This window comes from Otolemur garnettii, unplaced genomic scaffold (assembly GCF_000181295.1).
Source record: "Otolemur garnettii isolate 467f Iridium unplaced genomic scaffold, OtoGar3 scaffold00002, whole genome shotgun sequence".
In the NCBI taxonomy this organism is placed as follows: domain Eukaryota; kingdom Metazoa; phylum Chordata; class Mammalia; order Primates; family Galagidae; genus Otolemur; species Otolemur garnettii.
In genome coordinates, this window is record NW_003852397.1 from 34,921,337 (window position 1) to 34,935,423 (window position 14,087).

Genomic DNA, 14,087 nt, shown 5'->3' on the forward strand with positions numbered 1-14,087 from the left:
AAAAAAAAAAAAAAAAAAAATGCTTTCTGCAAATCTAATTTATTAACAACAAAAAAAAATTTCAGCAAATTTCACTGCTGAAAATCTAGCTATTTTATACAAGAACATAATGTGCTTTATAACAACTTTTCAATCAGTGACAGACTGCATAAAGGACAGGGGTCCCATAAGATTGTAATGCTATATTTATACTGAACCTTTTCTATTTGTGAGATATGTTTAGATACACAAATATTTACCCCCATTTTCTTACCACTGCCTACAGTATTCAGTATGGTAGCATGCCGTAGCAGGGAGGTTTAGCAGGTCATATATTGATTTTATGAGGACTTTTTTTGCTTATGTGTGGTGTCAGATATCATAAAGAATATGCAAGAACCTGTTTTTTGCTAATTAGCTTTCCACAGAGGATGAACTGAGAACACCTTTCACCCTTCAAGAAAATCTGCAAATAGTATCATCTAGGGTTCACTGATGGAAAACTAAAATTTACAATTGTTCCAGTACCCCTTGAGAAATTTTCTCTTATGCAGCACTATTTTCAGTATTTCCCAACTTAAACCCAGGATAAGATCTTTCTGCTATGAATTTAAAACCTTCATTTCCAATACTCATTCTCAGCCATTAAACATTTCCTTATATGCAAATTATACTTCGGTTAAAAAAAAAAACAAACTTTAGCTACACACAGCAGGGCAGGCTGCTGAGAATTGTGGGCTCACAGAATTATACTGCCTTCTCTAAGGAAGGGACAAATAGTAATGATGTATAAACAGTTTCTTGAGAAAATAAGATTAACATTTATTTAATAATGCAATCTCCTTTACTTCATCTGTGCCAGGTAATATTTATAATTTTTCTAGTCTCTATGTAGTAAGAAAGCCCAGGCAACTATAAAATACCTATTATTTCTACCCACAATATAATTTTAATTTCTGTGTTCTAGAAATAGGAAAATAATTAATTAAAAACCATACTAATAATGAAAAATACAAGGAGAGAAAAGAAACTAATACCTTAATCAAGGAATGGATTAGAACTTTCATAATGCTCACTGTAGACATTCCATTCAACTCACTTCAGATCCAACAGCCATTTTTATCTTTCCTCTCCCATGACTCAGGAGAGACTGACCTTTCTAGACTTCTCTCACCTCTTGAAACAGACCCTGAATCACCAAACTCCATAATACCATATTTCTTACTAGCAACTGGTTCAGCAACCCAGACTTAATTAAATCGAACAGTAGATGGTGATTGTCACTGGTTCAGAGGTAGACAATGTGATCTGAATGGGACTAAGAAAACTGAGGAAAGAACTTTTAGTCTACAGTGAGGAGACAAATTCTTTTTCCTTTGCTGGAACTAAAGGATGTCCGTTGTTTCAGCTGCTAATGGTAGCCAACCTGTGAACATGAAAGATAACCAGCCTGAAGACAAAAGAAGAAAAGACAGATAAATCAAGCTGGTATTTGTTCCTACCCATAGTGTTTAGCCATCAAGTCCCACAGCCTACCCTACCTATGAAGTTTCCATTATGGGAAAAAATAAATTTCATTCTGGAATAAGGCAGATTATTTAGAGGATTCTATTATTCAAAAGTGAAACCACTATTAGCATTTTTAAAAAGTCTATCAAAAATAAGTACCCATGCCTGGGTACAGTGGTCCACGCCTATAATCCTAGCATTCTAGGAACCCAAGGCACCAGCCACATCCTTGAGCTCAAAAGTTCAAGACCAGCCTGAGCAAAAGTGAGACACCCATCTCTACTAAAATAAAAATAGAAAAATTAGATGACATTGAGGTGAGCACCTATAGTGCCAGCCACTCAGAAGGCTAAGCAGAAAGACTGCCTGAATTTAAGAGTTTGAGGTTGCTATGAGCTAGGCTGAAACCACAGTACTCTAGCTTAGGGCAGCAGAATGAGACTCTGTCTAAAAAAATAAAAAATAAAAATAAAAAAAATCCTAGAGGAAAGCTATTTAAAATTAGGAAACAACACTTCGCATTTTATAAACTAATTGTAATTTTTAAAAATCTAATATAAGTTTTCTTAAATCCATTAAGAGTTCAATCACAAAAATCTAAATGACCATTTAATAAACACATAAATAACGGGTATAGGCTAGTTTCACTAGATTGCATAAAACTGTTCGTAATTCATTTCTCAATAAAGAAAAATTGAATTATAACCCAAGGGTGGGTTAATTTGTACAAATTTTGAATAATGTCATATATATTTCCAAAACAGATGCTTAGAGACTCTACAAGGATACTCTGTTCAATCAGAAGCCAGATTAAAGTCCCATCTGGAGCCTAATGGCTCCATGGTTCTATTTACAATTACCCAAGTCACCAAAATAAGCCTTAATGATTATACATCACAGAATCTCTCTTGGCGGTATCTATAACCTTGTCCCCAAAACCAGAAAATCAAGCCATAAAAATAATTTTGTGTGCAAACACAGACACAAAAGATTCAATACATATCCAACTACTGTTGTATTCTTTTAATAACACTGAACTTTTCCTGTATGCTTTTTCTATAGTTATTCGTCAGCATCTTATGTTTGTGCACATACTTGCTGGGATATCTCGTCATTACCTTAGCTTGACATGGAATGAACAAAGTTCATTTTCCCCTATAATCAGTCTTCAGAGTAACTCAGGTATCAAGAATAATCTTTTTACATTTTTCTTCTCAGATCCTATCATAGGTATCATTTCTCATCAAATCAGAAAAAGTGAGCGAGGCCACTTTACTACTAATTTTCATGGCCAGAAGTAGTCATGGAGCCAAATAAGAGCAAGAAGGTAAAAAGAAAGCTCAAAGATACTATTTAAAGTATGGTCTGTTTCCACTGTCTGTGAATGATTTAAAACATTTTGTAGCAAGTTAACAGTGCTATAAATACAAGCTTGTTGCTTGTATTTTATATATTTTTGTTTGTTTGTTTTTAACCTTTAGACTAGGTTAGGGACCAAAATGAGAAGGCTGAATTCCACGTGAAAATGTTTGTTCACCAACAAGATGTTGTGTTTTGCTTTATTTTAATTTGAATGCCTTTAGATAGGACCCAGGCCCTCTAATTAGCTAACATGATAAGTTATTTGCATCTGTTATTTGGTCAGCCACAGTGCATCTAAGTGTCCAGTTAAAGCAGTGATTTCTCAAATGCTACTACCTCCTTAGTGAAAGCAAAGTGAGTTGCACACAGCAGATTTTTTTTTAATGATTTGGCATTGCATAGCATATGGCATGACACACAAAAAGTAGAACACACATATTACGTATGTGTTATATACGTATATATACACACACATACATGTCTATTCATATGTATGTATTTCCCAGGCTGATTTAAATTTTATCTCTTACTGTAGTTCATGAACAGAACAATGAATTAACAGCACTGAACCAGACCAATATCTTCATTTCACAAATGCAGAAGCTGAAACTCAAGGTCATAGTCATCTGGAAACAATTCCAGTGTTCTCTCCTTTACATTCATGATTGTGGTCTGTATGTACATTGAGATCTATAAAGCCCAAAACACAGAAAATACAAAACATATGCCCCCAAACTAACATTTAAAATCCTAGACCAATTAAAATTGTATGTATATTTTTAATTTTAAATATTAAAGATAAGAAAATTTTGCAGATCAATACATACTTGATTACATAAAAATTAAAAAATGTTTAAAACGCAAAACTTATAAAAACTAAAACAAAATTCCTCAACTCATTAGTTAAAAAAATTCAATACATAAATAAAACAGAGAAAAGGGTTAATCTTCTTAATACATAATTAAGTACTTAAATAAGAAAAATACCTAACAGGCAAGCAATATAAAGGGGTAAATCATAAAATAAATGCAAATGGTCAACAGCATTTAAAAAGGTACATTAAAACAAGATACTACTTTACTCCTATAACATCAATAAAGACCTTTTCTTTTTAAGTTATATTAACACCACTGTTAATGTGGAAATTCCAGGAATCTCCATATTTGCTGGTAGAAAAGAAACTTTTAAATTTTAGCAATAAATGTCAAAAGACTTATAATTAATTTTCCAAGTATAGGGATTTACTTTATTATAAAGGTACATGACACGGGCAGTTCCTAACTGTGCAACAAGGACCAAAGACATTTTCCTGAATACTACATGAAGTTTTTACCTTCCCTGAGCCACACTAACCAAAATTTCAAAAAATCATTTACATTCACAAGTATTCTTGAGTAATCTATAAGAAAGTAAAAGGCTATGCTATTGAGTATTAACACAGATGCTTCAAATAGTCTAGTCACACAGCTTTCCTGCCCACAATCTCTTTTATGGGGCAGAGGAGGAGGAGGGTATGAAATGTGAATCATAACACCTACTTTGGATACCCTCATACATATAAGTTTTAGGGTAAGATAAGAGCTCTGGCAACCCAGAGGTCTGGGAGTAATGAACTCAAGGACAGGACATCTTTCTGATGGTAAGTTTCCACTGCACTTTTAAAAACGATGAAAAGGTCACAAACTCCTACTTACTTCAAAATCTCACCAAGGAATAGCCATGCACACCACTCTCCAAAATAAACTTTTTATTTCCCCCTTCCTCATGTGCCTGTGCTTCAAGCTTAGACGTACTAGACCAACAATATATAAATTATGAGTCAGTAAGATATGTGATAAACAGACAACTACCACTTGTGGGATTAAAATTGATTCTAAATAATAAAAAATCAACTTACCACAAATCTAAAATATAATTCACAATCACTAATTCACAAGTGTTATTCTTTAAAAAATTAACAAATATTCATTAATCAATGATGAAGAAATCAAAAACCTTGGGACAGTATTCCTGATTCTAGCACCTATTTTAACTCATGAAACACTAAGAAAATAATCTGTTTAAGTTTCCTCCAAAATAAAAGAAGAAAGTATTTTTAGAGATACCAATTAAACCTTATTTTAAAATATAAATACTCTTCTAACAAACTCTAGAGAACAAAAGCCGTTTTTCACAGTGACACTATTCAACTGCATGGATAAAGTTAAGTTTACATGAGACTTACAGATGTTGATGATATTAATATAAATTTTTCTTACTTATTTTCAACTGCAATTTGGAAGAAGAGAGAGGAAGAAGGTAGGAGAGAGAAAGAGAAAAAGAAAAAGAGAGGGAGGGAAAGAGAGAGATTTTCATTTTAATCATCTTTTCCTCACCCAAAAAATGATTTACAATAAAATCACTCCAAACACATTATAGAGCAAAACCAAAAAATAATGCAATGGCCAAGGTTAAAGTAATAGAACACTATCACCACAGGCAGTCCTATCACTGAAAGGCAGTCCTCGAGTTACAAACATCCCCTTATGTACAACTCACACTTAAAAGAATGAAGGCTAATACAGTAAGTCCTGAATTACAAACATCTGATTAACATTCAACCTGTACTGGCAAACGGGGGCTTTTACAGGTAACAGGTAAATGTACCTGTTCTGACTTACATACAAATTCAACTTACGAACAAACCTACAGAATCTATCTTGTTCATAACCCTGGGACTGCCTATATAGCAGTCAAGGCTCTTGATTATAAACAAAAGACATTCTGGTTACTTTAAGTCAAAAAGGAATTGATTGGATAAGTACAGGATAGCTAAAAAAAAAAAAAAAAAATGAGACAGGGTTAGAGAATCAAGCTTAAACAAGAACCAACAAAGACAAACCACAGAAAAATTTCTGCCTCCAAAGCCAAGAAAATAGCCTTCAACTTTTGTTACTGCATTAAGAGTTAAGTGGATCACCTAAAGCCTGCTTGTGATCTCTCCAGCAGCCAAGGTACCCTTAGGTCTTTTGGCAAGCCTTCAGGTTTCCTTACTCTTAAGAGTTGAGAGGCAGCTTCCTACCTAACTAGAAAGGGGATTTAGTAAGACCCTAGGCCAGGGGTCCTCAAACTTTTTAAACAGGGGGCCAGTTCACTGTCCCTCAGACCGTTGGAGGGCCAGACTGCGGGCCCCAGGACAAGTCAGCTACTACGCAGTACAGGCAGCAGTGGCAAAAATACCCAGCAGGCTGGATAAATGTCCTCAGTGGGCCGCATGTGGCCCGTGGGGCATAGTTTGAGGACGCCTGCCCTAGGCAATGGAAACCATATACATCCTCTAAGACCAACATTTTATAGTGGACAGACATAAGTGCCTTTACTTTGTCTTGGGTGTTTTTGTTTGGTTGGTTTGGTTTTTTTTTTTTTTTTTTTTCATAGCACTATAGTTGTATATTGTTTGTCTGGAGTTTTTTTTTTTTTTTTTTTTTTAAGATTGAGTCTCATTCTGTCATTCTGGATAGAGTGCCATGGCATCATTGTAGCTCACATTAACCTCAAACTCATAGGTTCAAGTGATCCTCTTGCCTCAGCATCCCAAGTACCTGGGACTACAGGTACCTACCACAACACCTGGCTAATTTTCCTATTTTTGGTAGAGACAGGGTCTCACTCTTATTCAGGCTGGTCTCAAACCCCTGAGCTCAAACAATCCACTCATCTCCACCTCCTAGAGTGCAAAGATTACAGGCATGAGCCACTTGAGTGACTTTATTTTGACTCAGTGTCTTGCTCATATCAATAAAAGTTTATAAATTAAAAGTTCATAAAAATTAATTAAAATCTCTTTCATGTGATTTATTAGATTTGCTTGGTACAATTTCCAGTCTATCTCTAAGTAAAAATTTAGTCTTCCTAAAGTAGTTTTGTCAACCCATAGTAGAGTGAGTAATGTGAATGGGGTCTAGCAAGTTTCTTAGTACACTATAAGTATTGCCTCTTGCTTTATATTCTATCCGTCTGCTAATTTGGTTTCTTGCTTGCCTTTTTTGCTGCAGCTGTGCACCGGGTTAACTGTTTGAATGGTTTTCCTACAATAACTCACAAATTTTTTCCTGATCAGTGTGCTGTATGATTGGTTCTTTGTTCCTAAGATAATTATTTTACATTTGTCTACACTGAACTGCATTTGCCATCTGCTGGCCCAATCACCTAAACAATCCAAATCTTTTTGAATCTGATTGCATTGTTCTTCATTATTTCCCTTAGCTCCAATTTTAGGATCATCTGCAAACTCTGAGATCTTTTCTTTAAAACTTGGACACATTTTATTTTAATATAGAGGGTTTTTTTGTGTATGACCCTTTTGACACTCCAGCTGAAATCCTCTTCCAACTTAAAAAGTTTCCATAAAGCTTATACAAAGATAACCCTCCAATTATATAGTCAACATAGTGCTAGACACACAGTAAATAGAAGCCATTCTATTTTATCTTTCCTTACATTGTCATGTTTTTTAAAAGTCTATCTTCTAAGTTCTTCTATTCAATGTAAGTAAAAGAATGTAGAGATTCTGTTTTCTAATGTGGACATTTATGGGTTGTTTTTAATACTTTCACTAAACTACACATGGTAAAATCTTCAACTGCCTTTACACATAGCTTTTCATTTACTCATAAAATTATTTATTGAGCATACACCAGTAATTAGCATTAGGTACACTATAGTCTTATGACTTTGGTCCAATTCCTTATCTCCCGAAATTTGTTTCCTACTGACCCATCCACCTCTAGTATTTTAAATTATTTTTTATCTACAGAGTAACATACTTGCTGCACCATTTCAAAATTTTTCTACTTTCTATTTCCTTGGTTCTATTTAATTATAAACCTTCCAGTAATTCAAAAATTCTTTTGCCGTGTTTTAAAACTGTAATATTGTATGTGTGATATATGAACACTTACTTAGCAGAATTCACCCTTCAGAACAGACTCAACAAACCTGAATATGATAAATCTCCATTACCTACCTGTGAAACAGGAGACCAAGTACATCTTCACGCGTAGGAAGAACTGTTAGCTCCACACACTTCAGTGATTTCTTAGTATAAACACATTTCCACAAAAGCCCTACCTGTATACCCATTATAAGAAGTACACCAATGTATTTCTTGCCACTTTGATTGGCAGGAGACAAATCAAATTTAAGATCTGCTTTCACTTACTCAATAGTCAGTGAATGTTATAAAAATGATAAAAATGAACACAAGATGGTGTTTCCCCTCAAAATACTAGAGTTAGGATGTAGATACAAAGTATCATAATAAAGGTACCATTATAGTTACATACATGGTAGTTAGAAATGGAGAAATTAGGTTGGTGCCTGTTGCTCAAAGGAGTAGGGCACTGGCCCCATACGCCAGAGGTGGCAGGTCCAAACCCAGCCCTGGCCAAAAAAAATACAAAAGGGGAAATTACTTCTAGCTATTGGATGAAAATCTTTATGAAGGAGATAATATTTCAACTTTGTCAAACATTTTTAAGTCTTTTAAAGACAAACCTAAATGCTAAGAAATGTGAAAAAAACTCCAAAGACAAAAGGGATTTGCTAGTTGTTTCTGTGCGGTAGAATCATGTGTGTTTATTTTTTCCTCGATAATTTTTGAAATTATTTTATAATGAATATATTCTTCTAAGACACAGTAAAAGACTTTTTTATTAATATTTAAAGTCATACTTTGACCAATTGAATATTACTGAATGAAATGTTTTAGGTCAAGAACCTCCAACTTACAGCTGAAAAATTAAGTTGATAACAAGTATTTAATTTCCATATTAAATATAAAGATATACTAAAGAATTCATAATTTATTAAGAGCTTTTTGTTAGAAAAAAATCATTGATTTTAGGTTAAATTACTTAAGTAATAAGATAGGATCTGATGAAAGAAAACCTCAAATCCCCCCCCCTTTTTTTTCCTAAAGACAGGGTCTTGCTGGATCACCTAGGCTATAATGCAGTGGCACAATCGGTGCACCCTCGAGCACCAGAGCTCAAGCAACCCTTCCCAGCAAAATCTCCCTATGGCTAAGACTACAGGCATCTGCCACGACATGGGGGTAATTTTACTTCTATTTTTGCTGAGACAGTGTCTTACTATATTGCCCAGACTAATCCTTAATTCCTGAACTCAAGTGTTTATCCTACCTCAGCTCCACAAAGTGCTCAGAGTATAGGCATGAGTCACAGTGCCTGGACTGAAAACCCTTTTAATAACTGATTAGCACATTTTTTCAAGCATCTATGAAAAACATTGAAATGATCTCTAGAGATACTTTATTTGTATTTTAAGTAATATAAAAGCAATTAATAAAACCACAACTGACTTGTTTAAATAGTTAGCCATTTCCCTAAAACCTTGATCACTACATTCCATTAGACATCACAACACTCTACATATAAGTCAATTCTCTCAGTAATCTGGTAAAGTCATTTCACTAAAAAAAACTCATGCATCTTAAATCTCCCACATGATTCAGAGCACAGGGAAAGAAATGTGTATAAGTAGGGAAAGGAAATAAAAGGTACCACAGGTACCACGTAGTGGGAATAAAAGGTACCATGTAGTGGGAGAGGGCAAGAGGGAAGACCGTGTTTCAGTAAACATTTACGTACTTTAATACCGCCTTATAATTTCACAATTCTTGTTTGACTTTTTTCTACTGTTTAGTTTTATGCTTTATGCTATAGACAATTACTAGTATCCCTTGATAACCTAAGATTCAAGCTCACCTAAATATCAAGTATATATTAAAAAATAATTGTTTCATCTAGTATGTTAAACCCCTTAAAGGATAAAATTTTACTGATGTATCTATTAGCACTGTATCCTAGTTTTTTACTAGTTTTCAATGTCATAAAGTTAGAAGAGAAACCTCCTGATCAAAACAAATTCTACCAAAGGCAATATGCAGAGGTTTCAAACTGGCATCCACAGGCCACATGCAGTGGGCAGATAATTCTTCCTGAATAAATTGCCTAGATTTAAAAATGAACATTTCACATTAAAATCTAGACTTTTAATTTCTCTCATTAAAAAAAAAAAAGAAGCATTAAATTCACAGTTCTGGGCCCACTTCTGGCAAAGCCTTCAGTTGCCCAGATTCCCACTAACTCATTTTTCTCCCCTGCTGTTGCTTACCAAGTCCATTAGGACTAGAGTTTGTAACCACTAATTAAAGCGGATAAGCAGTCAAGTCTAGATCAAATTCCAGCTCCTCCGCCTCCAAGTTGCATAACCTAGGGCAAATAGTTTAATCCCTTTAAGATTAGATTTTCTAGGCCAGACATGGGGAGCTCACACCTACAATACTAGCAGACTTGGGGAGCCAACCCAGGAGGATTGCTTGAGCTCAGGAGAGTTCAAGACCAGCTTGAAAAAGAGCAAGACCCTGGCTCTATTAAAAAAAATAGAAAAATTAGGCAAAAGTGGTATCACACACCTGTAGTCTAACTACAAGGGAGCTGAGGCAGGAGGATCACTTGAACCCAGGAATTTGAAGTTGCAGTAAGCTATGATAATGCCACTCTACCTAGGGTGACAGCAAGAATCTGTCTCAAAAAAAAAAAAAATTCAATTTCTTCATCATGACAATATACAGAGTACCCTAAACAAAATTAAATGTTCAATAAATAATAGTTATGATTACACTACTTGGATTGGAATTTCTAAACCCATTAACTAAGATGAACCACAAAGATAAAAGTTTCCTTCCTTCTATAGACTAAAGAAAAAACTAAATCACTATTGTCTTATTACTCCATAAGGCTCCTTTCTCAGATAAGGATACAAACAGTAAATATCTAATAGGATTTTGTATTAAAATAAGTTAATATCTGCCAAGGAGAGTAGATGGCACATACTAAACATCTAAAAAAAAGAGTTGTTATTACTAGCAGTAGTAGTTTTTACTCCCTGAAGGCTAGCACACATGAGCTTTAATAAATGTTTGATGAGGAGAAGCAAGTCAGTGAGTGAAAATGCTACTGAATGAACATAAGACTGCTCATCGAGATTATTTCCTTGTATAGAATCTTAAGATTCCTCTCAACTATCTTATATTTTTATGTTAAAGCTGAAAAATCTGAGTAAAAATGAAGTTACTCTAAACAAACAGAAATAAGACTAACGGTCTCAGTTCGAACACAAATAATTTTATTAAACTCTAACAGAAGGAAAACAGCTAATTCCAAGCATAAAGCAAGCACATTATGTGTTGTTATTAATTTCCCAAGAAGTTTTAAAGTATCCTTGTTTCAAGACTACTAGAATCAGACCAGTCTAGACTGTATTTTCTTTCCAATTCTTTCCAGTCACTCTAAAAAAACTCAGCAGCTGAGTTTAAGACCAGTGGGAAAAGAGACCTCACCTTTTGGGCTACTAGTTCCAAAACCTCAGCCATCACAAACAAAAAATGAAGACAAATGTCTCGGGTAGCAACAATGGTAGTTCCCTATCAAAAGGTTTCAAAAAGATGATTTGATCTTTATCATCTCCGTTGAAGTAGTTTTTAATTAGTCTGGGAATAATAAAGAAGCTTCTTCAAGTATTTAATTTAACAAAAGATAAAGACAGTCTCTCCTGGATAAAGTGGCATACATATTCCAGATTGCAGGCCATGTCTCAGAAATTTTTTCATAGCACTCAAACAATGAGGAAAAAGCAACAAAATTGACTTAAAAAGAGTAATTTCCTTTCCAACCTAAATAAACTTTACACAAACTTGCCTTTGATAATCGACTAAACAAGCGGCACCACTAGCATCAAGGGAGGGTGTGCAGATATCTAGCAGGTGCTGCAGTTTATCACAAAACCGTCTAAAATAATTGGAAGTGACAACCAGCACTACCACAAATGATTTATTAGTCTTTCACTCAGCTTTTCAGCTTCCTCAGGGCCAGAATAAATAATTTACCAACTCTGTATCTTCCAATCATTAATTCTTCCCTATGCATCCAAACTACATTTAACTCTGCTAGGTTCAGTGAAGTAAAGCACAATAGGCATATTTTTCCAAATATAGAATTATCTGACCATATGTAAAGGCAAATTTGTCAAATAAGAAGTACAATCCAGATGCAGAATAAGTTAAGGGCTCAAAGTCAGTGACTGCACTCAAGTTTGAGGTGTTCCTGGAATAAATTAAATGAAAAGAAGACAAAAGCAAAGCATAACAAAGTGCTTCTCTCAGACACAAGAAAAGATTCCAGTGACTCTGAGGACAGCAAACCAAAAGCGCATCCCACTGCGTGAGAGAGACTTGAAATCTCAAGCTCCACCATCTTACAGGAGCCAATTCATTGACTACCTGCCCCCCAAATCTCCCATAAATTATAGAAAATATTCAGTCCCACTCAAAAAAAAAAAAAAAAAAGGTAGGAACTTTAGAACATAAGCATATAAGGAATTTTGTTTGTACAAAGTAGAGTTACTATAGAATAAGTCAGGGTATCTTCTTTAAATTATTTTAATAACTATCTTGAATGGGTTGCAATTACAAACACCTATAAATTCAAAAAATAAAATAAAAACTTAACCCAATATAATAATGATGTAAAATGGTATGCCTATTAATTATGTAGAAAAAAACACAGAAAAAGCAAATAATCATACCCTAAACCCATTTTTGATGCAAGCTAGTCTTGTCTCATTAAATCAGCATCTATGATTAAAACAGTGATCATTTTTGGTACATAATATATTGCACTGTTAGAGCAGCATCTGTTTATTGCATAGCACACACATTTTTCAGCTTTCTAAGAACTACTGATATACAAGAAATGATCTATACATAGCAATTACTTAATCTTTTATTTCAAGAAGAAATACTTCCAGGGAAAGGGTTAATAACATTAATTGTCTAATATTTGGCTTTATAAAAGGCAGCTTCAAGCTGCTGGGCACATAGTCAAAACATTTCACAAACAGACAGCTTCTTCTTTAATAGTCTGAGAGTGCACCACAATACAAATCCTGAGTGTGTAACAGGAGTTTAAAAATACTTTTAAATATATGACTCCTACCAAATATGGTTTCTTCAAAAATATAAATGCATTAAAATTAAATTAGCTAGACTAATGAAAATTATAATACAAAATTAAACCTGAAGAATGCAATTTAGATCATAAAATTTTTAAATAATCTCTTAAAACATCCCAAAATATTCACAAAATAAGAGCATATCTTTTTAATAATCAATTGTTTCATTGTTATTTACTAAAAGAATTATATTACTCTCTGGGCACGAAATCATATTGTTCACATTAAGCAAAACCATGTCATTTTTATACACAGACACAGCACACATGTTGCTGTGGCAAAATAAACTCCAAATAGCATAGGTTCTAGCCTCCTACAGTTTAAAATAAAACAAACTGCAGAAACCTGAAAATATATACATTTTTAAAAACCACCTTTTTCAAACACACATAAAATATATAGAAATTAATTTTTTCATATTAGGAGGGAGTAAGGATATGAGAACATTGTTTTGAAAGAACAGCACAGCAAGGTTGTCTGCAGGCTTCTTTGGCATGAATGGAAACAGTGGATTGGCTTAGAGGAACAAGAAATTCAGCAAGAGAAAGCAATGCACACTCTAGTGGCACCAAATTGCCTGATAATGCTGCCTAATGACAGAACCTGGACACAACTCTCTAAGAGCTGATGGTAGCTTGTCCCATGTGCTGAAAACACTGAGCCCTGCAGAGTACCATAAGTATCTGTGAAAAAGTCTGTGCAAAGCATCCTGTGATTTCTGTCAAAAGATGCACAAACTGGCACCAAAGTTGTCCTATCATGAAATACTACAGCACAATTAAAGTGAATCTACCAGGTGTACAAACAGTAGCAAAAAACAGTTTAAGAATAAGGCTGGGTTAAAAAGAAACTTAAAAAAAATTACATAAAGGCTAAAAGAATATTTCAGTTAGGTAAATGAACACATAAACATAGTAATAATATTAAAGAAGGAAGTATAGATATAAACCAGTGTCAGTCTGGTGGTTATCTCCAAGAAAGGAAGGTTTTGAAAAATACATATGGTGAATGTATTTACTATGCAGAATTACTATTAACAACATTGCATGTTCTATTTCTCCTGTGTACTTTCTAAAATTATTAGTATCTAAGTCATGAGTTAAACAATTTCCTTCTGAAAAAACTGAGATTTTATAGCATCCTAACCTGAAACATGAGGGTC

General features: G+C 34.1%; 1 protein-coding gene and 1 pseudogene across 1 annotated transcript in view; one reads left to right on the top strand and one right to left on the bottom strand.

The window, feature by feature from the left end:
* Positions 1-14,087, bottom strand: part of TBC1D5 (TBC1 domain family member 5) — a 551,029-nt gene that overhangs the window by 459,556 nt on the left and 77,386 nt on the right. The gene's annotated exons all lie outside the window — the stretch shown is intronic.
* LOC100965031 overlaps positions 7,780-14,087 on the top strand; it is a 45,331-nt pseudogene continuing 39,023 nt past the window's right edge.